Source organism: Pseudophryne corroboree, chromosome 8 (assembly GCF_028390025.1).
Source record: "Pseudophryne corroboree isolate aPseCor3 chromosome 8, aPseCor3.hap2, whole genome shotgun sequence".
NCBI classification, from domain to species: Eukaryota; Metazoa; Chordata; class Amphibia; order Anura; family Myobatrachidae; genus Pseudophryne; species Pseudophryne corroboree.
Genome location: NC_086451.1, coordinates 262,190,253 through 262,217,543, shown reverse-complemented (window position 1 = coordinate 262,217,543; position 27,291 = coordinate 262,190,253). Strand labels below are relative to the sequence as shown.

At 43.9% G+C, this 27,291-nt stretch overlaps 1 protein-coding gene across 3 annotated transcripts in view; it reads left to right on the top strand.

Moving 5' to 3' along the window:
• LOC134948922 (putative nuclease HARBI1) overlaps positions 1–27,291 on the top strand; it is a 112,086-nt gene that overhangs the window by 30,052 nt on the left and 54,743 nt on the right. For 2 of the 3 annotated variants that reach the window (XM_063937210.1, XM_063937208.1), the window contains exon 2: positions 15,480–15,626. The gene's annotated coding sequence lies outside the window, so the exon portion shown is untranslated. Of the gene's footprint in view, positions 1–15,443; positions 15,627–27,291 lie in introns of all 3 variants that reach the window. The other variant, XM_063937209.1, reaches the window with a different exon arrangement.

The window sequence follows — 27,291 nt, the reverse complement described above, 5'->3', positions numbered from 1 at the left end:
CCCTTTGTTATAATGGCTTATTACGGTCCCCACCTCTAAAAGGTTTTCTTACCAATCTATCATACGGTATCTTATACTGGCTACATTGTGTCTCATGTCGGCAAAATGCCTGGCCACTGGTTGGTCAGATTTGCTATTACTAGTTAAAGCTGCTCTAATTGAGGATCTGTGCATCGACATTCTATCTTTAAATCTGCCCTGGGTCTTCCCTACATAGGAGAGACCACAGGGACAGATAATTTGATAAATTACATATGTTGAGTTACACGTCAGATGATGTTTGATTGAGTAACGTTTTCCTGAATGTGGATGGCAAAATGAATCGCCCACTAACATGAAGCCACATGTGGTGCATCCGCACCTAAAGCAGCCCAGTTTTTTTTTAGTCAAAAAGTGTGTAGTTTTCTCACTATTATAATTACCAATATCAGTGTGTACTAGTGAGTCTTTTAAATTCCGGCCTCGTGTGTAGCACGGCATCGGATTGGTCTTACTCATTGGTAAAGTCGGGTCAGATTTAATAACGTGCCAATGTTTTTTTTTTTTTTCCAAATATATTTTATTGAGGTAGAGTACAAACCAAAATATGCAGTATAAGAGGCAAGAACATAGCCATATATACATGGCAGAAAGCATGCAAGTAAACAGACATAGGATGGTAGCGGCACAGTCTCGAATCGCACCTCAAATTTTCCATTTTCAAACATAAAACATATATATTAGAAAAATGACCAGTGCGGAGCGTAGTAAGAGAATAAAGAAAAAGATAAAATATTTCTATGAAGTTATAACCGGTCTGATACATTAGTAGAACTTTAGCTATATAGAGGTGTCCAACAACGTGGAGGACGCCTATCACAAACAACAAACAAATAAAAGAACAGAAGAGAAAAAGAGAAAAAACAGTAAAAACAGTATCCGCCAAGGTTGGAGAGGCCATCCACCCATCCATGGAGAGATCTTCAGAGCGAGAGGTGTCAATAATATCGGAGATCCAGTGAATTGCAAAGAGGGAATGAGGGAAGATGAAAGAAAAAGAAAGAGAGAGGTAACGAAAGAGGGAGAGGAGGAATGTTAGTAGTTTAAAGTTAGGTAGGGGAGAGGGAGATAGGGGGTCTATGGTCTAGTAGTCGGTGACAGTACGAGGTGCAGTGGAATCTTTGCTGGATGGCACGCTTGGTGGAAGAGGGTAGTATGTGGATGAATTTTTCCCAGCACTGGAATAATGTGGGAGTCAGAATCTCCATGTTAAGAGATGTCTCCAGCCTGTCCATAGTAAAGAGAAAGAGCAATCTAGAGGTCGCCATGGTTAAGGTAGGGGGGGTGTCAGATATCCATTGTTGAAGGATAGCTTTCCTCTCTACTGCAGATAAAAGTGTCACTAATTTTTTATCAGGAGAGGGAATTTCTGGTTGGTCTAGAAGATGTCCAAAGAGAGCCCAAGAGGCGGTGCATCAGAAATTGATGCCTAATTTAGAGGAGCCATACGTCTGTAACTCATCCCAAAAGATCTGTATATGGGGGCAGTGCAAAAAAACAATGCATAATGTCGGCCACTGGTGCTGAACATTTAATGCATTTTGCAGACTCTGAGAGGCCCATTAAGTGGCTCCGTTTTGGAGATATGTAGGCCCTATGTAGAATCTTATACGACATTTCCTGATAAATGCTCGCTGGAATAAGTTTCAAAGATTTATTAAAGCTGTCCAACACTGTGTCTTGGGACATATGTTGGATCAGAGATGACTATTTCTTGAGTTGTATAAAATCAGAGGTGGGGATAATGTCTGTGCAAATTCGGGCGTAGATTGTCGATATGGAGTATGTGCCAGAATGTAATAGTGTATCTAGTGTGTTAAAGAAATCTGATTTAGATAATTGATACAAGATCAATTGTAGATAATGGGAGGCCTGGAAGTAATGGAATTTGTGGAGGGGGCTAATGTTATATTTATCTATAGCTTCAGTGAAAGTAAGCAGTTTATTTAAAGAGTTAAGAAGGTTACGGACGTGTGTAATTCCCGCAGTACGCCATATATTGAAAGGGAAGGAAGCTTGGCCATTTTGGAAGTCTGGATTACCTAAAAATGGAAGAAATAGTGAGTGAAGATAATGTAGCTTCAGTGATTTCCTAGACCTCCTCCATGCTAGGATAGTAGAGGCCAAAAGAGTGTTATCATATTGAGGTAGTTTCAGAGCGGCATTATTGGCGTGCAGGATATAGCTAAGGGACAAAGGGGCACATAACTGAGAATCCAACAGTGGGGTATATTTACTAAGGTCCCGATTTTGACCGAGATGCCGTTTTTTCTTCAAAGTGTCATCTCGGGAATTTACTAAACTCAAATCACGGCAGTGATGAGGGCATTCGTATTTTTTTTGGAAGTCCAAGAAAAAAATTACGAATGAATACACCATCGGTCAAAACGCGGCTGTTTAAGTATGAATCTCGGTCATTTACTAAGAAGTGCAAAGCAAAAAAAAATAAAACACTGCCGTGAAAAATTACAACTCGTAAAAAAGTGCTAAAAAAAAACAGACCTGCTTTTTTGATCCGTGATTGGATAGGCATGCACGGATCCATGAGATCCGTACATGTAGATCAGTGGGAAGGGGTGGGAAAGTGGTTATTTAAAAAAAAAAAAATGCGTGGGGTCCCCCCTCCTAAGCATAACCAGCCTCGGGCTCTTTGAGCCGATCCTGGTTGCAGAAATATGGGGAAAAAATTGACAGGGGTTCCCCCATATTTAAGCAACCAGCATCGGGCTCTGCGCCTGGTCCTGGTTCTAAAAATACGGGGGACAAAAAGAGTAGGGGTCCCCCGTATTTTTAAAACCAGCACCGGGCTCCACTAGCTGGACAGATAATGCCACAGCCGGGGGTCACTTTTATATAGTGCCCTGCGGCCGTGGCATCAAATATCCAACTAGTCACCCCTGGCTGGGGGAGTGGGGACCCCTTCAATCAAGGGGTCCCCCCCTGCCACCCAAGGGCCAGGGGTGAAGCCCGAGGCTGTCCCCCCCATCCAATGGGCTGCGGATGGGGGGCTGATAGCCTTTGTTGAAAATGTAAAGATATTGTTTTTAGTAGCAGTACTACAAGTCCCAGCAAGCCTCCCCGCATGCTGGTACTTGGAGAACCACAAGTACCAGCATGCGGCGGAAAAACGGGCCCGCAGGTACCTGTAGTACTATTACTAAAAAAATACCCCAAAAAACACAAGACACACACACCTTGAAAGTAAAGATTTATTACATACATACACACAAACATACATACATACATACTTACCTATGTTCCCACGCAGGTCGGTCCTCTTCTCCAGTAGAATCCATGGGGTACCTGTTGAATAAATTATACTCACCAGCTCCAGGGTCCCAGGCTCCTCGGCGAATCCATTTGTAATCCACGTACTTGATTAAAATAAAAAAACGGACACCCGAGCCACGCACTGAAAGGGGACCCATGTTTTCACATGGGTCCCCTTTCCCCGAATGCCAGAAACCCACTCTGACTTCTGTCTAAGTGGGTTTCTTCAGCCAATCAGGGAGCGCCAGGTTGTGGCACCCTCCAGATCGGCTGTGTGCTCCTGTACTGACTGACAGGCGGCACACGGCAGTGTTACAATGTAGCGCCTATGCGCTCCATTGTAACCAATGGTGGGAACTTTCTGCTCAGCGGTGAGGTCACTTTCGGTCAACCGCTGAGCAGAAAGTTCCCACCATTGGTTACAATGGAGCGCATAGGCGCTACATTGTAACACTGCCGTGTGCCGCCTGTCAGACAGTACAGGAGCACACAGCCGATCAGGAGGGTGCTACAACGTGGCGCTCCCTGATTGGCTGAAGAAACCCACTTAGACAGAAGTCAGAGTGGGTTTCTGGCATTCGGGGAAAGGGGACCCATGTGAAAACATGGGTCCCCTTTCAGTGCGTGGCTCGGGTGTCCGTTTTTTTATTTTAATCAAGTACGTGGATTACAAATGGATTCGCTGAGGAGCCTGGGACCCTGGAGCTGGTGAGTATAATTTATTCAACAGGTACCCCATGGATTCTACTGGAGAAGAGGACCGACCTGCGTGGGAACATAGGTAAGTATGTATGTATGTTTGTGTGTATGCATGTAATAAATCTTTACTTTCAAGGTGTGTGTGTCTTGTGTTTTTTGGGGTATTTTTTTAGTAATAGTACTACAGGTACCTGCGGGCCCATTTTTCCGCCGCATGCTGGTACTTGTGGTTCTCCAAGTACCAGCATGCGGGGGAGGCTTGCTGGGACTTGTAGTACTGCTACTAAAAACAATATCTTTACATTTTCAACAAAGGCTATCAGCCCCCCATCCGCAGCCCATTGGATGGGGGGGGGGGGACAGCCTCGGGCTTCACCCCTGGCCCTTGGGTGGCTGGGGGGGGGACCCCTTGATTGAAGGGGTCCCCACTCCCCCTGGGTACCCCGGCCAGGGGTGACTAGTTGGATATTTGATGCCACGGCCGCAGGGCACTATATAAAAGTGACCCCCGGCTGTGGCATTATCTGTCCAGCTAGTGGAGCCCGGTGCTGGTTTTAAAAATACGGGGGACCCCTACTCTTTTTGTCCCCCGTATTTTTGGAACCAGGACCAGGCGCAGAGCCCGATGCTGGTTGCTTAAATATGGGGGAACCCCTGTCAATTTTTTCCCCATATTTCCGCAACCAGGATCGGCTCAAAGAGCCCGAGGCTGGTTATGCTTAGGAGGGGGGACCCCACGCATTTTTTTTTTTTACAGTGTTTATTTAAAAAAAAAAAAAAAATTAACCCCAGCACGGATCACACAGATCCGGCCGCGATTCATTGTGATAAAGTCGGCAGTGTTTTGCTAATCACTGCCGTAAAAAACGGGAAAAAAACACGAATGACATCGACATCGGAACAAATGAAAATGCAGAATACGACAGCTTAGTAAATTAGTCGTAATAAATTCAAAAAGTTGCAATTTTACACTTTCGATGTCATTCGTGATTGAACTTTGACCTTTTTCTGAAAATTACGAATGTTAGTAAATTTACCCCAGTGAGTCAGTAAAAACATTAGTATCTCTGAGCCAGTCCATGGCAAAGCGGAGAAGGCATGTCCTGTTGTATTGCTCTATGTCGGGCAGATTTAGTCCTCCATTCTGTACTGACTGGGATAATTTAAGAAAGCTTATTCGAGGCCGCTTATTGGACCATACGAATTTAGAGATGTGTGAGTTGAGGAGGGATAGATCATATTTTGTGAGGAAGACAGGGACCATTTGGAGGACGTATAGCAATTTAGGGAAGCTTGCCATTTTAAAAAGATTACACCGGCCCAAGAGGTTAAGAGGGAAGTTTTGCCAGAGACCGAGTTCAGACTGGATTTTGGTGAGAATAGGGTGGATATTATAGGAGTATAAAAGGGCAGGTTCCGAGGGAAGTAAGATTCCTAGATAAGTGAGGTGAGTAGAGGCCCACCGGAATGGGAAAGGGGGGATCCATCCTAATGTGACTTGTGGGAATATGGCTAGGGCTTCAGATTTGTCATAGTTAATCGAAAAGCCTGCAAAAGAGGAGAAGCAGTCTATGGCTTCCTGCAGTGCTGGGATGGATTGTTTGGGGTTCGAGGTGAAAAGAAGAATATCATCCGCAAACGCTATAATTTTCAATTCCTGAGAACCAATCAATATACCCCTGAATTCGGGTAGCTTAATAACATAGCGTATAAAAGGTTCCAATGCTAGATTGAAAAGGAAGGGGGAAAGAGGACAGCCCTGCCTAGTCCCCCTTTCAAGAGCAAAAGGAGTTGAGGAGATATTGTTGACCATCACTTGTGCTGTGGGGGTGGTATAGAGGGAGTTGACAAGGCCACAAAACCTGTCTCCAAAGTGTTGATAGTGTAAAACCCTATCAAGGTGAGGCCAGGCGATCTTGTCAAAGGCCTTTTCCGCATCAAGATTAATCAATATATTATTGACAAGATCATGGGATCAAGAATAAATGATGGCAGCCAGAGCAGCTCTAATGCCCTTCACCGACTGTCTATTTTTAAGGAAACCCAGTTGAGCAGGTGATATGAGGCGAGATAAGCATGATTGTAGGCGAGTAGCCGTGAGTTTGGTCAGAATTTTAAAGTCTTGGTTGAGGAGGGATATAGGCCTATAGGAGCTAGGGAGGGAAGGGTCTTTGCCAGGTTTTGCTATGACAATGATCTTGGCTTCATTAAACCAAATTGGGGTTTGTTTGGAGGAAAGGATATGGTTATAGAGTGACGTAAGAGTGGGGGCCAGATTGTCTCAGAGCATTTTATAGAACTCCGCATTAAAACCATCGGGGCTGGGGCTCTTGTTGTACGGCAAGCTTTTAATAGTGTTCACGACCTCCTCAATAGTGATTGGGTTTTCTAAGAATTCCCTTTCTTCCTGGGAAAGGACAGGGAGATCAGCTGAGTTGAGAAAGGAGCAGTTAGCAGCAGTGTCATCAGGGCCCTTGGAGTATAAAGAGCGATAAAAGTGCATAAACTCAGCGCAAATAGATTCTGGGTCCGAAACCAGTTTACCTGCAATATTAATGGCATTAACCCATGTACGGGATTTAGGCCCCCTGATCAAGTTAGCTAATAGTTTACCCGATTTATTCCCCCATCTGTGAAACTTATTCCGCTGGTAGTCATAAGAGAGTTGGGCTCGTTCAGTTAGAAAAGTATCATATATAAGTTTAGCAGAAAGATAGGCTTCTCTATGGGCAGGAGTGTCATGCTGCCTATATCTCCGATACGAGGAGGTTAATGTCATACTCAGGGTCTGCAATTGTGAGGAGATTTTTTTCCTTTTGGAATGAGTGTAGGACATAACGTGACCTCTAAGAACCGCCTTAGCAGCCCCCAAGAACAACAGGAAGTTTAGGTTCTGGTCACTGTTGTTTAGGATGTAGTTGAGCCAGGATTGCTTAAGATGGAGAAGGAAGTCAGTGGAGTGGCGTAAGTGTGCAGGAAAGCGCCAGCTTGGGGTGAAGCTAAGGGGCAAAGTCAGTTGGATGTGTAAGGATACAGGGGCATGGTCATAGATAATGATGTCGGCAGTCGACGTATGGGTAACTTTAGGAAAGAGGCATGTGGAGGTGAATATGTAGTCAATGCGAGAGTGAGACGAGTGGAGGTGAGAATAGAAAGAAAAATCTTTTTGGGTCGGATGAAGGATGCGCCATGGGTCAAGTAGTTCAAGTTGTGTGCAAAAAGAGGACAGCAGTCGGTGAGTAGGGGAGGTTGTAGGAGTACCTGCTCGAGATCTGTCCATGGATGGGTCATATGCCAGGTTAAAGTCTCCACCTGCGATCAGGTTCTGACCACCCCAAGTAAGGTGCGTCGACAGAAGAGCTGCAAAAAAAGAGTCAGGGGAGGAATTGGGTGCATAGACATTAAGGAAAGTATATACAACATTATCAATTAGTACATCAAGCAATATGAACCTGCCCTCAGGGTCGAGAAACTTCCTACTGATGGAGTGTTGTAGGTTGGCATGGAAGAGGATAGCCACTCCTCGGGACTTAGAATGGTACGGGGCTGAAATACATTCCCCAATCCAGGGGGCTTTCAAAGAATTCCTAGGGTCATCCAGCCAGTGCGTCTCCTGAAGAAAGACAACCTGAGGGGCCATGCGTTTTAAGTGTGAAACCACTTTCTTCCTTTTAAAAGGATGATTAAGACCTTCTACATTCCAAGAGACTAGGCGTAAGGAAGCAGAACTAGGGTCTCCGTGTGTATGAGTGTGGGGGGGCTGCAGTGGCCATATTAGCCTACGTCCACAGTCGGGAATGACATAGTGAATGTGTGTAAGGTGAAACAGGGCCTCCCCCCATCCCAGCGAGCGGGAGGAAGACACCCCAGGAGGGGTAGGAGACCTCGGCCCAAGCGGAAAACAAAACAGATAATAAAACAACAGCATAAACAGCAGCAAAATTAAACAATTAGTAAATGAACTAGGAGTATACATATGTCAGAGACATAACACTCCACATGCGAGACCCGAACCATCGAACTAGGACAATAATGAGCAGCAAGCCAGTGGGTAATCCGTACAGTCAAGTATCAGGTAGGGAAAAATGTAGCCTCGCCTCCCCGGGGTCATCAAAGAACAACGGTTTGCCATTATCAAAGACCCGGAGGCGTACCGGGTAGAGCAGGGAAAACTTGACCTTGGTGTCAAAGAGGTGCTTGCATATGGGAGCAAACTCTCTGCGTTTAGCAGCCACAAGGGCAGAAAAGTCTTGAAAAATGAGAAGGCGGTCGCCATTGTAGGATAAGGAGGCCGTCTTTCGATAATGATCCAGAAGCTTCATCTTATCAGCATAGTTCAAGAGTCTCATAATGACAGGGCGGGGACGACCAGTAGGATTTTTCCGTTCAGGTCCGATCCTGTGGCCCCTCTCAATGAGAAGCGGGACTCCTTTAAGGTCCATGGCTAGTTGTTCTGGGATGCCAGAGAAGAGGAGGTCGAGAAGTTCGTGACCCTTAACCGATTCTGGGCCGCCAATGACCCTCAGGTTTTTACGACGGCTGCGATTTTCAAGGTCATCGATCTTCTCCGAGAGGTCGGCAATCTCTGATTGATTCGATTGTATGGTTCGCTGAGCCGTCGATAAGTCATCCTCTAGCGTTGATATCCTCTGTTCTGCCTCATCCAAATGATTAGAGTGTTGGGTGAGTTGGGTTAGGGTGGACTCTATGGCTTCCTTAATGCCAGCTAGCTTCTCATCTAGAAGGGGACCCAGAACAGCCACTAGGTCGTTGTGCTTCATTTTCAGCTGTTTAACAGGTGGCCTGGACCTGCGTGTGTGTTGAGATGCAGAGCGCGATGTGGAACGATCTGAGTCAGAGGAATTGCCACAAGGAGTATCGTCACGAGGCGGTAATGGAGCCCCTGCTGAAGTCATTGATGTAGGAATCAGGAACTTTTCCATGCAGAGATGGTAAGGTAGAAGCAGAGGTGCGCAGAGAGTGAGAAACGAGAAGAGTGTATCGGGTCTCACACGTGAAGCATCAGGACGTCGGGCCGTCACATCACAGCAACTCTATTGTAGGACAGGACCAGAGGACCGCACGCATGGGGGGATGAGACCGTCACTGAGTATTCGCATGAAGCATCCCGAAAAACATAAAAAAATAAAGGCAAGTGACGAAAGGAGTATATACCGCTTAAAGTTCCTCTGCAGTGTCGAATATCAGAACAAGGAGGGAGTTAATGATCTAGTTTAGGAATGAAGGAGGAGTATCAGTAATGAGTACAGAAGTCCTCTCAAAGGCAGAGAAACACTTTTGAGTGTCGGTCTGTGGGAGGACAAACAGTGATCCTCCAAGCAGATGGCAGAAGCGTAGTGTGGGTGTCAGAGAGTTACAATGGAGCAGCTGGGGGTGAAGAGGGAGCGATCTTGTCGGCGCTGTGGTTTCAATGGGAGCCGTCAGGGGATCAAGGCACCAGCTGGGGTAATGATAGGGACCAGGCCGCTATTACTCAGCGGGATATCTCACAGGCTGGGGGAAAACAGTGAGCCATTCACAATAAGGGCTAGTGCCAGGGGAGATGTGACCCGGATAAGGCTGGGTTTTCAGCGGGTCTCCGCCGGAACGGACTGCCGCAGCGGGGGAGCGGGATCCGTGATCGCGGGTGCGGCAGCCTATAGTTGAGCTCCGGAGGGTCTCCCCGATAGGGCCGGGTCCACAGCAGGGAAGAGGGGTTACCTTGCAGGGTCAACGGTGCGGCGTTTAGGAAGGAACTCTCCTACTCCGGTCCCGGTAAAATGGCCACCCGTTAGCAGGGTCCCCCAGGGAGGCAGCGACTTCCACTTCCCTCCGAGCAGCATGGGTGAGAGCGGCGTCTGCAGGCCGTTCCGGGCTTCTCGCCTATGATGGTGGGGTAGGGGCCACTGAAGCAGGTGAGATGTTCCTATTCCCGGCCATTACCGAGCGTTCTGTGGTCCGGCGGGGCAGCGCCGAAATCGAGGCCCCGGCTTCCGGCTCATGACTAGGCCGCAACCCGCAGGAGCCTCCACGGCGCTCCCCGGCTCCGCATCTCTAGTTAGCCCGTGGCAGTGGCTCTACGGGGGGATGTAGAGAGGAGATTAGGGCATATAACAGGCCTGGAGGGATAATAGATGTTGTTGGAGCAGGAGCTATTGTAAGCTGCGACTGCTCTCCGATGTCAAGCCACGCCCCCGCCAATGTTTTTTAATAATGGAATTAATACTACCAGATTGAACATTATATTGGTTCACCACTGGAAAACAATCTGTGTTATATTTATTATATTTTATATTATAATTTGTTATATTAAACAGATTGTACCAATCCCTACACAATTAAAGAAAATTCTACCAAAATCGGCTTTTGAACCAAGCACCAATAATCCGAGTTTAAAAACTTACATACGGCTAGTGGAAAATAAAGTTAAAAATTATACAGCTGAACCATGTGTAATACATCCTAATTTAACACCTGGCGAAAGATCAGCTATTGATTCACTGTCCAAAAATAGGGATCTGGTAGTATGACCTGTGGACAAGGGAGGAGCTATTGTCCTCCAGGACATTCAGGACTATGGCAGTGAAATCTTGCGACAATTGAGTGACAGCGACACATATCGAATGCTCGATGGGGATCCAACAAGTATCTTCTACAAAGAATTACAATCCATTTTGACGTCAGCAGTAAGAAATAACATCATAGAACAAAATTTGGCCGATGCTCTTCTCCCACAACATCCCATCATTCCGCTTTTATATACTGTCCCTAAAATACACAAAGGAGTGACACCCCCGCCTACACAAAGGAGTGACACCACCGCCAGGTCGACCCATAGTGTCGGCGCATGGATCCCTAACTCAGCCTGCATCTATATACCTGGACTCCTTATTCCAGCCTCTACTTCAGAGTCATAGAAACTCCCTATTGGACACTACCTCTTTTTTAAATAAACTCACTGCATAGAATGAGGTTCCTACTGGAGCATGGATGATCAGTGCGGATGTAGTGAACCTATATATGATAATACCGCATGCAGCAGGAGCAAGAGCTGTTAGGGAATTCTTACGCAACAGTAATCTTTTTGATGAAACATTTATTGAATTCTGTATTATTTTATTAGAATTTATATTGACAAAAAAACTATTTTCTTTTCGACAAAAATTTTTTCAACCAACTTAGCGGTTGCTCAGTCGGTTCAGCCGTATCACCATCCTTTGCCAACATCTTTATGTTTAATGTCGAGGAGAAAATATTTTTTTCTGATGAATGAATTTGTTCCAAAATAATGCTATATACACGATTCATAGATGATTTATTCATAATTTGGAATGGTGATGAACAACAGTTTATGAGTTTAATGGAGAATCATAATGCCAGTAACTGCCCTGTTAAATTTACAACAAGAATGAGCCAGGAAATGATTGATTTTCTTGATGTGAACATAGCTCTTATTAACAATAAGTTTAGAACATCGGTACATACTAATGATACGGACAGAAACACACTCCTACAATTCAAAAGTTGTCATCCACCAGGTTAAAAGAAAGCATTACCATATTCACAAATGCTTCGTATCTGGCGTATCAATTCAGATCCCATCCTTGCAGTTAGTCAAATAAACTCACTGATAGAGAAACTAGTTATCAGAGGATACCATGAAATGGATCTAATTAAAACGAAGGAAAAAGTAATGGGACTGAAACGGGAAACATTGCTAAATAAACAAACACAAAAATATAACACAGATCGTTTTCCAGTGGTGAACCAATCTGGTAGTATTAATTCCATTATTAAAAAACATTGGCACGTTATTAAATCTGACCCGACTTTACCAATGAATAAGACCAATCCGATGCCGTGCTACACACAAGGCCGGAATTTAAAAGACTTACTAGTACACACTGATATTGGTAATTATAATAGTGAGAAACCGACACACTTTTTGACTAAAAAAAAACTGGGCCGCTTTAGGTGCGGATGCACCACATGTGGCTTCATGTTAGTGGGCGATTCATTTTGCCATCCACGTTCAGGAAAACGTTACTCAATCAAACATCATCTGACGTGTAACTCAACATATGTAATTTATCAAATTATCTGTCCCTGTGGTCTCTCCTATATAGGGAAGACCCAGGGCAGATTTAAAGATAGAATGTCGATGCACAGATCCTCAATTAGAGCAGCTTTAACTAGTAATAGCAAATCTGACCAACCAGTGGCCAGGCATTTTGCCGACATGAGACACAATGTAGCCAGTATAAGATACCGTATGATAGATTGGGTAAGAAAACCTTTTAGAGGTGGGGACCGTAATAAGCTATTATTACAAAGAGAGACCCAGTGGATACATCGGCTAGATGTATTATCCACGCGAGGGTTAAATGAATATTTGAGCTTTACAAGTTTTAATTAACAAAGTTCTTCTAAATATTTATGCAGAAATAGTATGAATATAGCTCTCATATGTATATGATCATGTTTATATGTAACCTTTTTCATTTTTTTGACAGTTGCCGTCTGTAAATGTATTACAGGTTGAGTATCCCATATCCAAATATTCCGAAATACGGAATATTCTGAAATACGGACTTTTTTGAGTGAGAGTGAGATAGTGAAACCTTTGTTTTTTGATGGCTCAATGTACACAAACTTTGTTTAATACACAAAGTTATTAAATATATTGTATTAAATGACCTTCAGGCTGTGTGTATAAGGTGTATATGAAACATAAATGAATTGTGTGAATGTACACACATTTTGTTTAATGCACAAAGTTATAAAAAATATTGGCTAAAATGACCTTCAGGCTGTGTGTGTGTGTGTGTGTGTGTATATGGTGTATATGAAACATAAAACCATTCTGTGCTTAGATTTAGGTCCCATCACCATGATATCTCCTTATGGTACGCTATTATTCCAAAATACGGAAAAATCTGATATCGTAAATACCTCTGGTCCCAAGCATTTTGGATAAGGGATACTCAACCTGTATATCATTTGTTCTGGTGAAGGGTTTTTCACTAATGTGATGATGTCACAAGCAGCTGTGTCTAGGGAGGAACTCCCTGAAATGCTCTCAGCACAGCTCACACACTGGGTGTATCTATAAAGGTATGTGTTTGTTCAGTTATCATTTATATCCTGACCATAGTGCATGAAGGGCACTGAAACGTTCAAATAACCACTATGGTTTAATGTCTTTATTAACGCGAGTGACGCACCTGGAATCTATATATAACAATATTGGCGGGAGAAAATACTCGTATAAGCGCTTATTAATAGACAAATGAATAATACATTCCTTATATGTCCACAATGATGCTCCTAAATCCTCAGTCTTCAATGTTGTAGAGGGAAATATCTCCAATCCAATTCCAATGTATAAAACACAGAAAAAACAAACAAACAATGTGTAGAAATGCTTCAAATATATTCTAATGCATATAGCCCACTGGACCCCCACATCAGGGATATTTCATTATGAGTTATTCCGTACCCCAACTCACAATCGAGTATTGTGTATCATACACGTAGCGGTTTCTTTATGTCTCGTGTACCCTTTACCACCGGGTCCCCGACTTATACTAATTTCTCCCAAAATTTATATCAAATGGGAGATTCACATGGGATAACGCCCCGACTTTTTATAATCTGATGCGTACCCAACTCACTTCAATAGAGGAAGGGTACAAGCTTCAAAAGGTTTCTTTCCTTGGATCCAAAGTAATGGCTCCACCAGTGTTTCCCGTTCCTCAGACCCTTCTTTTATTTCTTCCAAAATTCTCAATGTCACATAGGTATGTAAAGAAAGAACAACATACAATGTGTGGAGCTATTTTGTAACTGTAGTATGGTCAACCCGTAATCTCCCAGACAGAAAAATAATGGAAGTAAGGTGGGCGTACCCCTATTTCACAGTAGGAAAAAAAAGAAACCAATCCTCAGTGGTTAAAAATAAATGTCTTTATAATTTCTTTAAAAAAGTTTCACTTCCTATTTAAATATCAGAGGTGTGCACAGTGCCAGTATGTCTTGACAAAGGCTCCAAATAGGGCCGAAACGCGCTGACAGATCCTGGCACTGTGACTTTGAAGCACTTTTTACTCCACTCAGGGACCCGAAGGTATTGTTCCACTATCCAGACATTTGGGGGTCCGGACTTCCCCTTTTGTATTGCCTAGTGGGTTTTTTCCTTTGGGGAACTGAAGAAGTTTTTTATTCATTTTCTGTATTTCTTTTGTTCATTTCCTTCTTATGGTGGAATGAAATGTTTTTTATGACTTGGATGTATACATAAAGTGTATTTTTCCATGATGGGATGTATATAAACTTTTTTAAAGAAATTATAAAGACATTTATTTTTAACCACTGAGGATTGGTTTCTTTTTCCTTGGAAAATATCTGTACCGCACTGGGTCAGATTGGACATTATACCCTTGGGGACTGTAGCAGTGGAACCAACAGACTAAAAGAAACCCAGATAGGAGGGATATCTCCATTTTCATGTGTGAGTAATGGTACGCATTACCTTAAACAAAAGGGGATTCCTACTGTGAAATAGGGGTACGCCCACCTTACTTCCATTATTTTTCTGTCTGGGAGATTACGGGTTGACCATACTACAGTTACAAAATAGCTCCACACATTATATGTTGTTCTTTCTTTACATACCTATGTGACATTGAGAATTTTGGAAGAAATAAAAGAAGGGTCTGAGGAACGGGAAACACTGGTGGAGCCATTACTTTGGATCCAAGGAAAGAAACCTTTTGAAGCTTGTACCCTTCCTCTATTGAAGTGAGTTGGGTACGCATCATATTAATAAAAGTCGGGGCGTTATCCCATGTGAATCTCCCATTTGATATAAATTTTGGGAGAAATTAGTATAAGTCGGGGACCCGGTGGTAAAGGGTACACGAGACATAAAGAAACCGCTACGTGTATGATACACAATACTCGATTGTGAGTTGGGGTACGGAATAGCTCTTAATGAAATATCCCTGATGTGGGGGTCCAGTGGGCTATATGCATTAGAATATATTTGAAGCATTTCTACACATTGTTTGTTTGTTTTTTCTGTGTTTTATACATTGGAATTGGATTGGAGATATTTCCCTCTACAACATTGAAGACTGAGGATTTAGGAGCATCATTGTGGACATATAAGGAATGTATTATTCATTTGTCTATTAATAAGCGCTTATACGAGTATTTTCTCCCGCCAATATTGTTGTACTTGTTTTGATTGGGTGTGGTGACACCCTTTAGGGGGATTATTTACGTTAAAGCTGCTGTTCTCCTGCGCACATCTCTAAGATAACTTCACTTTTGTTTTGGAATCTATATATGTAGTATATTCTGCTGCTCCTTTGATTATCCATATGATTAATCCATAAGGTGTACATTTACAATTGTTTATTCATATATTACAGCAGCTCTTCTATACATGCTGCTTTGTTTACATGCAGGAGTGTCACATCGGGTTTCTATGGTGACGGGCTTCACTGACGTGCACCGCGCAATACGCGATGACGTCATCACTTAGCGCCGCAGCGGCTGAGCGGGTCCCCGCCGAACGGGCGTTGCACACACCACTCTGGTGAGAGGGATATAAGGTAAGCACATTTTACCATTGTAATGTATCCTGATGACAATTTTCCAAGTAAATTGAAACGTTGAAATAGACGGATAGTGGTGACTTTTTGTTCCTTCAAACCTGAGTGCCGCACATTGCTTCGACGACATATACCATTTGAAGGCACCAGGGGACTTTTGCATATGTAATTGGAGTGCCGGACCCTTTGCAGCATATACCAGCTGTGTCCACACACCACGGGGAACCCAGCAGGTCATGGCAACCAACTCTGTTTATTAAATTAACAAGTCTTGCTTGCATCTGGGAACCAGTTTGGATTATTGTGTGCATACAATAATCATTTTATCCACGGAACCAGCACATTCACTATTACCACTCCAGCACAGCACTGTTATGGAGAATACACAACAGGGAGAGGAGAACCTGTTCAATCCAGCACTAATTCCTTTACAGGAATATTTCAGTTATTCGGAATCAGACACTGAAGCTATACTACATAAAGAACAATTACTCACCCAGGCGGAGGCGTTAACCCCAGACGTAATCTTCAGAGATCTACTCCGTATGAAGATGAAAGAAATAGATTTCACCTACCATGCTATCACACTCAGTGATTACTACCGGGCAAAAAAAGATCCCCAGGGGGTTCAGGGTGAGAAACTGCCCCACAATTGGTAGATTCAATCCAGCATTCTGCCAGAAGTGGATCGACATATTGAACAAATGCTCAGCAGACCTTATGCTGTTGGTCATTGAGCAAGCCAACATGGAGGTTGAAAACTCCAAAGAAAAAATTAGCAAATTTGAAATTAAACATCTACCTATACTGACATCAGATGTGGAAAATGATTGGCTAGTCAAATTGGAGAATCAACTAGCCACCTATAAACGGGATTTGATAAAATTCAAAAAAGCTAAATTTGACAAAGTAGATCAGGACTATGAGAATCATCAGGTCTATAGATAGCTCTCTGGCAATAACCCGGGGGAAAAGAAAAAGCCTTTCTTTAGGTGACGCCGGTATCCAAGGACCGACATGGACACAGAAACCTCTACAGAAGGTCAGAGTACGAATAGTGACCAGGAATTACCATCCAACCGACGTAAGGGAAATGCCCCTTTAGAAGCCACAACCCGCACAGTAAGACCTCGCAGAGCAAAACAACCCGAAGAGGGGGCCAGTACAAGTGGAACCGCATGTGGAAAGAAACCACCAGCACCAAGCAAGCGGAAGTAATTGTCAATTTGTCACATCATGAATTATCCCGCAGTGAACGTAGTTTACTGTCAAAAGGCTTATCATTCATTCCATCAGCTCCATTTGATGATTTAAAATGGCAGGTTGCGAAAAATCAACTACACCGCAAGTTGAAACTCAATGAATATTTTGCAGATAACTTGATGGATAGTAGTAGTACAATACCTAAGAAATTGGCACAATTCAAACCACCTTCTACTTTTGATCACCTATCCAATAACGCCAGCATCAAGACGTATATGCGTTTAGTGGACTTGGAGACACAACAACTATCATCATTAAACAAGACGTCTAAACGTAACTTATCAAAATCTGAATTAGAGGCCCTCCATAATTTATCTAGTAACACTCAATTGATTATTCGCCCAGCAGACAAGGGCGGGGCTATCGTCCTTCAAGATATTTCTGATTACCGGGCAGAAATCTACCGTCAATTAGATGAACCGGGTGTATATAGTAAACTCAATGGCAATCCCACAGCAGTATTCACGAAAGACCTTAAAGAAGCACTGTTAATGGCTTGTGATGCAGGGATCATTACGCTAGAGGTCATGAAACTGTTACTCCCTGAACATCCAGTGGTACCCATCCTATATACAGTCCCTAAGATCCACAAGGGGGTCAACCCACCACCAGGACGACCGATCATTTCGGCCCGGGGGTTGTTATTCCAGCCCACATCAGTACTACTAGATTCCATACTGCAGTCATTTGTACAACACCCTCACACTTAATGGATACAACAACTCTGCTTAATCAATTGAGTGAAATAGGGCATTTACCACCCGATACCTGGCTGGTAACGGCTGACGTTACCAGCCTGTATACAATAATTCCACACTATGAGGGTCTTAAATCAGTAAAGAATGTAGTGCTGAATAAGTTGAACTTTGACCCTGCACATGGTGAAATCCTAGTATATCTACTGGAACTTGTATTAACGAAGAACTTCTTCTTGTTTGACAACGCATTTTTTCTTCAACTACGGGGGTGTGCCATGGGATCTGCCGTGGCACCCACGTATGCGAACATATACATGTTCGATGTAGAACAGGACATTTTCTTCTCTGACACCAGCATTTCATCCAACATCATCCTGTACAAGAGATTTATAGATGATTTATTTATCATATGGAAGGGCCCACAAGCAACACTGCAGAACATCTTGGACGCCCACAATGCGTCCAATAGCCCTGTGAAATTGGTATATAAAATGTATTTAAACACCATAGACTTTCTGGATGTCAAGATTTCTCTTGAAAATTCAGGCATTAACACCACAGTGTTCTCAAAGCCTACAGACAGGAATACCTTCCTTCATAACTCAAGTTGTCACCCCAAGGGACTTAAATTGGGCCTTCCATACTCCCAAATGATAAGGATCCACAGGATTAATTCAGATGTAAAGAGGGCAGCAGCTCAAATAGATGACCTTATTAGTCAATTCATACTGCGAGGGTATGATTCCAAACAATTACATAAGATCAAGTCTAAAGTATTATCAATGAGTAGAAATACATTGTTACAGAAGAAAGTGAAAGGAACTACAGTATCAAAATTGCCTTGGAAAAGCACCTTCAACATTGCCTCTGAGGAGACGAATAAAATCACCAAAAAACATTGGCACCTTAATCAAACCGACAATAAGTTGAACTTACAGAATACCAGCATTATGCCCTGTTATCAACGATCTAGAAATCTCAGAGACATGTTAGTCAAGACGGAAATTTTATCTAAAACCAAACCTGAAAAAATGGCTTTATTTACGACCCGCAAACGAGGGTGTTTTAGATGCACTTGCACAACGTGTCAACATCTTATTCCAGGCGACACCTTTTGTCACCCCCATCTGGGTCATAAAATACCCATTCAACATCATCTAACATGCGAATCTACCTTTGTGATTTACCAAATCATTTGCCCTTGCGGCCTAAGTTACGTTGGCAAAACAAAGAGAAAGTTTAAAGAAAGGATGACGGCCCATAGATCAGCCATAAGGATGGCCCTATCCAAAGGGAGTAGCGAGCAGCCGGTGGCGCGCCACTTCGCAACCTTGAAACATTCCCTGGCTAGTCTACGGTACCGCATGATAGACCATATCCCCATTATTGTCAGAGGCGGAGATAGACATAAGGCCCTCTTAAGATGCGAATCTAGATGGATACAAAAACTGGATGTGATTACACCAAGAGGACTGAACGAATCTCTACCATTATCATGTTTTTTCTGATTATTGATGTGGGGGCTTAGACACCTATATTATGTCGTGGCCAAGTTCCTTCTGATGATTTATTCCAGTATATAATTTCAGGGCCTCGGCCGTAGTCCTGTAATATACTCTATATACGAAGGCCGTTATTATATAATCTGTCCATACATTCAGTATTTTGTGCCTATGTTCTGTTCTCGAACGGAATACTTGATGGCAGGTTCATTCATTTTTATTTTTTATGTTGTATTTTTTATATTTTTCATTTTCCATGTGTATGTTCACTGATCAGGCCTCACTGTTGTATGTGCATCCAGTATTGATATGTTGGGCAAAAATGGTAATGGAACTCATTGACGTGCATCGTGTTATACGCAATGACGTCATTATATTTCTCTAACGTCCTAGTGGATGCTGGGGACTCCGAAAGGACCATGGGGAATAGCGGCTCCGCAGGAGACTGGGCACAAAGTAAAAGCTTTAGGACTAGCTGGTGTGCACTGGCTCCTCCCCCTATGACCCTCCTCCAAGCCTCAGTTAGATTTTGTGCCCGAACGAGAAGGGTGCAATCTAGGTGGCTCTCCTGAGCTGCTTAGAGTAAAAGTTTAAATAGTTTTTTTATTTTCAGTGAGACCTGCTGGCAACAGGCTCACTGCATCGAGGGACTTAGGGGAGAGAAACGAACTCACCTGCGTGCAGAGTGGATTGGGTTTCTTAGGCTACTGGACATTAGCTCCAGAGGGACGATCACAGGCCCAGCCATGGATGGGTCCCGGAGCCGCGCCGCCGGCCCCCTTACAGATGCTGAAGCAAGAAGAGGTCCATAAATCGGCGGCAGAAGACTTTCCTGTCTTCATAAGGTAGCGCACAGCACTGCAGCTGTGCGCCATTGCTCTCAGCACACTTCACACTCCGGTCACTGAGGGTGCAGGACGCTGGGGGGGGCGTCCTGGGAAGCAATGAATTTACCTTAGTTGGCGAAAAATACATCACATATAGCTCCTGGGCTATATGGATGTATTTAACCCCTGCCAGTTTTCCAGTAAAAAGCGGGAGAAGAGCCCGCCGTGAAGGGGGCGGGGCCTATCTCCTCAGCACACAGCGCCATTTTTCCCACACAGCTCCGCTGGTAGGAAGGCTCCCAGAATCTCCCCTGCATCCTGCAACTACAGAAACAGGGTAAAAAAAGAGAGGGGGGCACTTATTTGGCAAAATAACAGATATAAGCAGCTATAAGGGATAGACACTTATTGTAAGGTTGTCCCTATACATATATAGCGCTCTGGTGTGTGCTGGCAAACTCTCCCTCTGTCTCCCCAAAGGGCTAAGTGGGTCCTGTCCTCTATCAGAGCATTCCCTGTGTGTGTGCTGGGTGTCGGTACGTGTGTGTCGACATGTATGAGGAGGAAAATGATGTGGAGGCGGAGCAGAGTGTCTGTAACAGTGATGTCACCCCCTAGGGGGTCGACACCTGAGTGGATGTACTGTTGAAAATTACGTGACAGTGTCAGCTCTATATAAAAAAACAGTGGTTGACATGAGACAGCCGGCTACTCAGCTTGTGCCTGTCCAGACGTCTCATAGGCCGTCAGGCAGATGGCAGATACAGACGCCGACACGGATACTGACTCCTGTGTCGACGGTGAAGAGACAACCGTGATTTCCAGTAGGGCCACACGCTACATGATTGAGACAATGGAAAATGTTTTAGACATTTCTGATAATACGAGTACCACCAAAAAAGGGGTATTATGTTCGGTGAGGGAAAAACTACCTGTAGTTTTCCTGAATCTGAGAAATAAAATGTGTGATGATGCGTGGGTTTCCCCCCGATAAAAATTAATAATTTCTTAAAAAGTATTGGCTGCATACCCTTTCCCGCCAGAGGTTAGGATGCACTGGGAAACACACCCTAGGGGGGATAAGGCGCTCACACGCTTGTAAGAACAAGGGCTCTACCCTCTCATGAGATGGCCGCCCTTAAGGATCCTGCTGATAGAAAGCAGGAGGGTATCCAAAAAAAGGTATTTACACACATACTGGTGTTATACTGCGACCAGCTATCGCCTCAGCCTGGAGGTGCAGTGCTGGGTTGGCATGGTCGGATTCCCTGACTGGAAATATTGATATCCTAGATAAGGATAGTATATTATTGCCTATAGAGCATTTAAAAGATGCATTTCTATATATGCATGATGCACAGCGGAATAATTGCCGACTGGCATCAAGTATAAGTGCGTTGTCCAATTCTACCAGTAAAATGGTCAGGTGATGCGGATTCCAAACGTCATTTGGAAGTATTGCCTTTGAAAGGGGACATTTGGGGTCGGTCTTTTAGACCTGGTGGCCACGGCAACAGCTGGGAAATCCACGTTTGTACCCCAGGTCGCCTCTCAAAATAAGACGCCGTATTATCAGGCGCAGTCCTTTGTTGGCAAGCGGACAAAAGGTTCCTCTTTTCTGCTCGTGACAGAGGGAGAGGAAAAAGGCTGCAGAGATCAGCCAGTTCCCAGGAACAGAAACCCTTTCCAGCCTCTGCCAAGCCCTCAGTATGAAGCTAGGGCTTTACAAGCTCAGGCACGGTGGGGGCCCGTTCTCAATGAATTTCAGTGCGCAGTGGGCTCACTCGCAAGTAGACCCCTGGATCCTTCAGGTAATATCTCAGGGGTACATATTGGAATTCGAGACGTCTCCCCCTCGCCGTTTCCAAAAGTCGACTTTACCGACGTCTCCCTCTGACAGGGAGGCAGTTTTGGAAGCCATTCACAAGCTGTATTCCCAGCAGGTGATAATCAAGGTACCCCTCCTGCAACAGGGAACGGGGTATTATTCCACACTATTGTGGTACCGAAGCCAGACGGCTCGGTGAGACCGATTCTAAAATCTAAAATCTTTGAACACTTACATACAGAGGTTCAAATTCAAGATTGAGTCACTCACAGTGATTGCGAACCTGAAAGAAGGGGACTACATGATGTCTCGGGACATCAAGGATGCTTACCTTCATGTCAAAATTTACCCTTCTCACCAAGGGTACCTCAGGTTTATGGTACAGAACTGTCACTATCAGTTCAGACGCTGCCGTAGGGATGGTCCACGGCACCCCGGGTCTTTACCAAGGTAATGGCCGAAATGATGATGTTCCTTCGAAGGAAGGGAATTTTAGTTATCCCTTACTTGGACGATTCCCTGATAAGGGTAAGATCCAGGGAACAGTTGGAGGTCGGTGTAGCACTATCTCAGATAGTGTTGCGGCAGCACGATTGGATTCTCAATATTCCAAAATCGCAGCTGGTTCCGTCGACGTGTCTTCTGTTCCTAGGGATGATCCTGGACACAGTCCAGAAAAAGGTGTTTCTCCCGGAGGAGAAAGCCAGGGAGTTATCCGAGCTAGTCAGGAACCTCCTGAAACCGAGCCAAGTCTCAGTGCATCAATGCACAAGGGTTCTGGGTAAAATGGGGGCTTCCTACGAAGCAATCCCATTTGGCAGATTCCACGCAAGAACTTTCCAGTGGGACCTGCTGGACAAATGGTCCGGGTCGCATCTTCAGATGCATCAGCGGATAACCCTGTCACCAAGGACAAGGGTGTCCCTCCTGTGGTGGTTGCAGAGTGCTCATCTTCTAGAGGGCCGCAGATTCGGCATTCAGGACTGGGTCCTGGTAACCACGGATGCCAGCCTGCGAGGCTGGGGAGCAGTCACACAGGGAAGGAATATCCAGGACTTATGGTCAAGCCTGGAGACATCACTTCACATAAATATCCTGAAGCTAAGGGACATTTACAATGCTCTAAGCTTAGCAAGACCTTTGCTTCAAGGACAGCCGGTGTTGATCCAGTCGGACAACATCACGGCAGTCACCCACGTAAACAGACAGGGTGGCACAAGAAGCAGAAGGGCAATGACAGAAGCTGCAAGGATTCTTCGCTGGGCGGAAAATCATGGGATAGCACTGTCAGCAGTATTCATTCCGGGAGTGGACAACTGGGAAGCAGACTTCCTCAGCACGACCTCCACCCGGGGAGAGTGGGGACTTCACCCAGAAGTCTTCCACAGGATTATAAACCGTTGGGAAAAACTCGACAGGTATTGCGCCAAGTCCAGGGACCCTCAGGCAATAGCTGTAGATGCTCTGGTAACACCGTGGGTGTACCAGTCAGGGTATGTGTTTCCTCCTCTGCCTCTCATACCCAAGGTACTGAGATTGATAAGATGGTGAGGAGTAAGCACTATATTCGTGGCTCCGGATTGGCCAAGAAGGACTTGGTAACCGGAACTTCAAGAGATGCTCACGGAGGATCAGTGGCCTCTACCTCTAAGAAGGGACCTGCTCCAGCTAGGACCCTGTCTGTTCCAAGACTTACCGCGGCTGCGTTTGACGGCATGGCGGTTGAACGCCGGATCCTGAAGGAAAAAGGGCATTCCGGATGAAGTCATCCCTATCCTGATCAAAGCCAGGAAGGATGTAACCGCAAAAACATTATCACCGCAATTGGCGAAAATATGTTGCGTGGTGCGAGGCCAGTAAGGCCCGACGGTGGAAATTCGACTGGGTCGATTCCTACATTTCCTGCAAACAGGAGTGTCTATGGGCCTGAAATTGGGGTCTATTAAGGTTCAAATTTCGGCCCTGTCAATTTTCTTCCAAAAAGAACTAGCTTCAGTCCCTGAAGTTCAGACGTTTGTAAAAGGGGTACTGCATATACAGCCTCCTTTTGTGCCTCCAGTGGCACTTGGGATCTCAATGTAGTTTTTTTTTTGGATTCCAAAAGTCACATTGGTTTGAACCACTTAAATCTGTGGAGTTAAAATATCTCACATGGAAAGTGGTCATGCTGTTGGCCCTGGCCTTGATAGAGCCGTCTAGGTGGCCCCGGTTTGGTCCCTTCCATTATCATGTCACCTCTGGATACCAGGTCATAATGTATTGCTGAGATAACTCAATAAGACACACACAGCCGCATGTCTCATAAGTAATCTGCTTTATTTTGGTCAGCTTCGATATTTATACACAAATATTGGCAGTAAATGATTAACACAATTATATAACTTCATATGCCCCTTGTCCTTCTGCTTATCTGGAGCTACATATAGATATTTTCCATTTCTGAAGAGAGAGCAGGGTGCCAGATGCTCACTTTCACACACAATGTTATATAGAAACACGCTTTTATATTTTCCATATGTTCAAGCTAGTTTAATCAAATCTCTTTGTAATATTAAAATGAATTGCATTATTATAATTAAGAATGGAAGCTAAGCTTTTATCTCTATCATTTTCCCTCCTATTTATAATAATCAAACATTACAGGTTCATCTGGTATTACAATATGACATTACTGTTGAGCTACAAGGCATCACATAAACTCTACCTACAAGAGACTAAGCAAACAGTCTAGCTATAATGGTGCTAAAGGCTATGTTCCCATAGGACGGTGCTTGTCACTCTATCCCACGGAAGGTAAAGAACCGTTCACATCATATCCATTAAGGTAGACTGCTCACGGCTCCTTCTTGCCAAGCTCTTCTGTAGTTTCTTCTTTGAGTTTACACTTTACAAATTTCTTTCAAGCTGAAAGGAAGGGAAACAAAATAGAATCTTAAATTCAGATACAGGTTGAGTATCCCTTATCCAAAATGCTTGGGACCAGAGGTATTTTGGATATCGGATTTTTCCGTATTTTGGAATAATTGCATACCATAATGAGATATCATGGTGATGGGACCTAAATCTTAGCACAGAATGCATTTATGTTACATATACACCTTATACACACAGCCTGAAAGTAATTTTAGACAATATTTTTTATAACTTTGTGCATTAAACAAGGTGTGTGTACATTCACACAATTCATTTATGTTTCATATACACCTTATACACACAGCCTAAAGGTCATTTAATACAATATTTTTAATAACTTTGTGTATTAAACAAAGTTTGTGTACATTGAGCCATCAAAAAACAAAGATTTCACTATCTCAGTCTCACTCAAATTAGTCCGTATTTCGGAATATTCCGTATTTCGGAATATTTGGATATGGGATACTCAACCTGTATATGCAATTTGCTAAAAAACATCACTATTTCAACAATCTCCTTTGCATGTTTGCATATTTCATCGTTCAAACTTAACTTGAGCAAAATTGCAGTGGAACCCTAGTTTCTCTTTCCTTAATTGACACAGAAGTGGGCGTGGTCAGAAACACTCGATATGGACCATCAAATCTGGGCTCAAGTGACTTTTTCACGTGTCTTTCCATATACACCCAATCTCCTGGTTAAAGCTTGTGGGGATTCAGATCTGCTCCTGAATCTGGGAGATAAAAAAAAACTAGAGAACACAGAGGTGTCAGTTTCTTCAGTAAGAACACTTTAGCATCCCTTTCTGGTTTCTGTGACACACTCACTAATCTGATACTGTAACTTCTGGTACTCCTTATCTGCAAATATCTTCTGAACTTAATTTTCTATCTATTGATCTTGCTGTAGCTTTTGCCATTGGCCAATAACTGAAAAATGTCTGACTATCAATACATCTTTGGCAGTTAGTTATAGTCAATTTGCAGTCTGGAAAATAACTTTTGGGGATTGCTCCAAGGGTTGTCTTGACCTTCTGTCTTGGATTGGACATTTCCACATATCCAGCAGGCTTGTACAAACTTGGCTGCATCTGGATAAAATTCTGGAGCTATCCATCTTTTCTGTGACTATTTCCCAGGTGTGTGAGTCCATGGCTGACTTAACACATACGGGGGTATAAGCTTCTGGGTAAGTATAAATTTTCTTCTAATTTTCATAAGTCAGTGTCTTCTTCTTGTCTGGCTCCTCTTCTCTGCCATGCTGCTTTTTCTTTAGGACCTGCTTGTTCCTGAAATTTCTTCAAATCCTGTAGATCAGGCATTTGAGGCTTTGCTTCTTTCTGTTTCTTCTGTATGTGTGGTGTAGATAGCTAACTTTACTGGTTGTTTCGTTGCTTTCTCTTTCCACAGGCTTCTTTCTCACTCTCTTCTGCTTTGTTCTGAAGTTCAATCAGCGTAGCATGATCAGGCATTTGGTCTGGCACTGGAATGGTTACTGTATAGGCTTGCCTTATCTGCTGGGGGCATTTTGCTGCCCTCTTTGCTTCAGCATCTTGCCAGATTGTTGCCTCTTGTTTCAGGAGTGTCATTTCTTCATGTGCCTGGATCTTCATTACTGCAACCTTTTCTGTGGCCCTTGCAGAGCTCTCAACTGGTGTCTGATCAGGGAAGCACGTTGTATGTCTTCGCCACTTGCCTTCTTGAAGCCTCTGCTTTTCCATATCTGGCCCACAATCCTGTGCTGGGATGGTAGGGATCCTGAGTCCACAACTTCATGTTTAGTGGTTACTGCGTATCCTGTATAAGGAATCCCATCCTCATAGTATCTTGAACCATCCACATAGAGATTGTGCTGTGCATCAGGAAGGGTTGTGTCTGTGACATGAGGTATTGGTTGAGTCTCTTGTTCCATCAGAGCCATGCAGTCATGGGAAAAAAAAATTATTGTGAATATTTTCATCACTTTCTGCATTCCCATAGTTCATGTGGTCCTCATCATCCTGGTTATTCTGGGTACCATTGCTAGAGATATTATATGTCCCTCTTCTCCCTCCTTTTGAATCTAGAGATTCATACTCTGCTCCTTCTTCCTGCAATAGGGCTGGTAGTAGAGTTGCTGGGTTGAGGGTGGTACATCTCTTGATGGTGACATTTGTGGCACTTAGTAGAGCTACTTCATACTTGGTGAGTCTTGCAGCTGATAAGTGCTTGGTTCTGGCTTGCTGTAGTATTTCAGTCACCGCATGTGGTACCTGAATGATCAGTTCATGATTAAGCACAATGTCTATGCATTTCTGTTTGAGAACTGCTGTTGCTGCGACTGCTCTGATGCAGGTGGGTGCTCCTTGGATAATGTTGTCCAGTTTGCTTGAAAGATAAGCTACCGGGCGTTGCTTGCTTCCATGTAGTTGCGTGATGACTCCAAGTGCATGGCCTTTCTCCTCATGGCAATAAAGAGTAAATGGTTTGGTGTAATCTGGCAGACCCAATGCTGGTGGAGATGCTATGGCCGCCTTGAGTTTCCAAACTGCTTCTTCAACTTGCTCTGTGGTGTAGCTTGAAGCCTCTTTCTTTGTGCTGTCATACAAAACTTGCATGTAGATAAACTTCAATTGCTGCTTCAATGCTAGGCTTC